This window comes from Trachypithecus francoisi, unplaced genomic scaffold, assembly GCF_009764315.1.
Source record: "Trachypithecus francoisi isolate TF-2019V2 unplaced genomic scaffold, Tfra_2.0 Lachesis_group0, whole genome shotgun sequence".
Lineage (NCBI taxonomy): Eukaryota > Metazoa > Chordata > Mammalia > Primates > Cercopithecidae > Trachypithecus > Trachypithecus francoisi.
The window spans coordinates 58,368,358-58,372,162 of NW_022681453.1; positions in this window are offsets into that span (position 1 = coordinate 58,368,358).

The following is a 3,805-nucleotide window of genomic DNA, read 5'->3' on the forward strand; positions in this document are numbered from 1 at the left end:
CGTGGTGTTTCCTTTTTTAAATATACTGACCTAAGCTGGGCATGGTGTCTTGTGCCTACAGTCCCAGCTATTCGGGAGGCTGAGGCAGGAAGATGGCTTGAGCCCAGGAAGTTGAGACTGCAATGAGCTAAGATTGTGCCACTGCACTTCAGCTGGGGCAATAGAGCGAGACCCTGTCTCTAAAAAGGTAAATGAACAGGCTGGGTGCAGTGGCTCATACCTGGAATCCCAGTGCTTTAAGAGGCCAAAGCATGAGGATCGTTGAGCCCAGGAGGTCAAGGTTACAGTGAACTATGATCCCACCACAGCACTCCAGCCTGGATGACAGAGCAGGACCCTGTGGCTAAAATAAATAAGCAAATAAATCAGCTGACCTAGGCAATAGCATCAGATAGCAGAAGAGCTAAGCACAAGGACTCTGAGACCATGTGAGCCAGGTTCAGATCTCAGCTCTGCCTCTTCATTGCTGTGTGCCCTCAGGTGGGTCTCCTTGCCTCAGTTTCCCCACCTGTACAGTGTAAGGATGGCAGCAGGACCCCTGTCTGGTCTGAGGGCTGTTGGGAAGGTTGATGTGTGCAAAGTTCCTACAGCTGGGCTCAGGGCACAGTCAGGGTTCCCTACTTCTGTGAAGATGTTTTACAAAATGAGCTGACACAAGTGAGCCTGGTGACCTGCAGACACCACAGCCTGGGAAATGCCGGTCCAGTCCACCCCCTCTGCCTGCCCTGCCCCAGGAGGCCTGCTGCTACCTGCCCGCCTCCCTGGCAAGCCCCCAGCAGCACTGCCGTAATCCCCAGGCTGGTAAACGCATGATTAGGTTTCTCAGCTTTTGTCCTGTTACTTGGAGCAATTCTCAGGCCCTGAGCACTCCTCCCACCAGCACCTCCCCACACCGACTCCCAAAGCCCTAGGCCCCGGGTCCAACTCAGCCCCAGCCTGTGCCTCAGTTTCCTCATCCGTGAAATGGACAATGATACCTGCCTGTCATTCTTGAGTAGGCATAGCGCTGTTCTTACCTCACAAGCCACGGTGAGAAATGGGGCTGCTATCATCACGCAAGCTCATCGTTCCAGTGCTGCAAGTATTGTTCACCTGCTGACTGCGACCTTTACTGAGGGCCCCGAGGGATGCCGCTGTGCCTTCACCAGCCTGCCCATTCCCACCTCTCAGCCTCTTCCTTGCTTGGGACCCTCCCGGGAAAGCCCTTCCATTATCTGCTGTTAGCTCATCTTTCCCGGCCTCTAAACATCCCACAGTGTGGAACCCAGGGGCCATTTCTTGCCACCTAGAGCATGGGTTGGGATGAGGAGGGAGAAAGCAGAGGCCACTCAGACCTGGAGTACCAACCATTTGGCCTTGGGAAGGCCACTTAACCCTGTGTGCCTCCTTTTCTGCATCTATAAAATGGGAACAGTAACCTCTGCTCCTCGTGAGGTTATGGTGATGGTTTTATAAGCCACGTACCCAGCACATGGCCAGCCTCCCGTGGCTGTGCCCACTGGGTGAGAAGGAAATGGGGAGGAAACCCTGCCTCCACAAGGTGGCTTCTGGCACTGTATTTGGCCTTATTACATGTAGAAAAAATTTACCTTATTTGCACTGTCCGAACTGATCCCCCTGGGGAGCTACTCAGCACCTCTCCATGGCACCCCCATTCATTCCGCCTCCACAGTGGCCAGTGCACGGCTCCCAGACCCCCTGTCTGAGCAGCTCCTCCCCTGCTCAAAGCCTCTGATGGCTCCTACTGCCCTCAGCCACTCTCCTGCTGCCTCAGCTGGTGTCCTGGCCAGGCCCCGTGACAAGTGATTCCCCATAAGTGCCTCATGTTCTTCCGGGTTGGCCAGCAGCCCAGAGGCCTCTTGGGCCAGCCCCACCCCACCACCTGCTAAAATCTTATTTGTACTTCAAAGCCTCAGGTATGCTGCCCTCCTGGACAGAGCTGGAGACCTGGGATCAGCCAGGCCTGCGTTTATATCACTGCCCGCTACTCACTTGCTGCCTGGTCTAGGCTAAGTTGCCTTGCCTCTCTGAGCCTCAGTTTCCCAATCTGCAAAACAGGTTCCTGATGGAGATTAAGGATGATATAATTTATTGGATGGTTCCAGTGCTCTAGACACGCAGCCAGGCATATTACCAGCAGGATTCATTTTCTCTTCCCAACTGTTCTGTGACCTGGGGCACAACCAGCATTCAGAAGCAATGACGTCATGTATACTCATTCATCTAGTCCTCAAAGCAACGCCATAGGAGAAAGACTGGGATTACCCCCACTTTATATATGGGGAAACTGAGGCATGGGATGGTGAAGTGAGCAGCCCGAGGCGACACCCTAATACATGACAGGACTGGGATTCACTCCAGGCAGCCCCACCCTTGGACCCTTGCAGTCAGTCATTGTGTGATAGGATCTCTGAACATCCCCATTTTAGATGGTGGAACTTAGATCCAGAGGGAAAAATGACTTGTCCAAATCTGCACAGCTGGGACCCAGCAGAGCCCAACACACAAGAGGTGCTCTGGAAACATTTTCCCAATCCTATTTCTCAGACCTGGGGAAACAGGGTGGTTCCTAGCTGACACTGTCCCTCCATTCCCGTTTCCTCACCCCAGGGGTCCTACTGGGTCCAAGCCAGACATAGTGGGCAGGGAGGAGTGCTCGGTGGGCTGAGGCTGCCTCCAGCTGCCCTGGGTTGGGGCCCTGTGCCTGCTGTCTGGGGACGGGGTTGCTGGGCTCCCTGGTGCTCCCCATCCCCACATTCCAATCTATGCATCCCCACCCCCATGTCTACCTGTGTGCACTTGATTCTGTTCTCTCCACTTTTGTCCCCGACTGTATCTGACTCCTAGGCTTCTTTCTCTCTCTCTCTCTCTCTTCTCTCTCTCTCTCTCTCTCCCTCCCTCCCTCCCCCCCACCCTCCTTCTCTTTTCTACTCCATCCCCTGTCTCTGCCTGCTGTCTCTGTGGGGTATCCACTTTCTGTCTGGGTTCCTCTCTGTCACTCTCTCTCATCATCTCTGCGAAACGGGACACATATCATCCACGGTTCTTTGCTATAGGCATTTGGGGCTGTCAAAGGTAAGAACATCCAGCTGGAAAGCTGGAAAGGCCTCAGAGACCACCTTGTTCCACCAATGGGCAGTCAAAGCCAGATGTGCCTTAAGACTTGCCTAAGATCACTCAGCAGGTGAGAGAGGGTAAGAAATTCCCCCACCCTACAGATTCAGCCAGAGGTGTGCTGCCCGCAGGATCCAGGCTCTGCAGCCCCTCCTCCTCCTACCTAGCTCCGAGACTGCTGGGGCCTCTGCATGGCAGCCCACCCAAGGCTGGCGGGTGAGGGCCAAGGGCTCTGTCTGGTGAAGAATAAACTCCGAGGAAGTTTTAGGGCAGAAGAGAACACCTGGGCCTTCCCGGAAGAGGTTGTAAGGGAGGTAGATACTACACATGTGCCTCAGTTCCTCCATCTGTCTCTCTGCATCCCATTTTCCATCCCATGGAGGGCCATGGCTGAGGAAGGACAGTGGGACCGTCCTCAGGGCCCTCCAGAAGTGGCCTGCCTGCTGGCGTCAACAAGCACCAAGTTGGGGGATGTGTCTCCCTCCTGTCCTCAGTCACAATCAACTTCTCAATGTGCCCTCTCCCCAGCCCAAAACCCAACCCTTCTATGGAGTCCTGGAGGCTCAGCTCAAGAGCCTTTCTTTCAGGAAGGTTCAATGTGCCCCACCCACAGCCAGAAGGTCCCCCTCCCTCGAGGCCTCACCGGTTGTCTCTCTAGGCTCTCTCTCTGCCTTTAGGCTCTCTAGGCTCT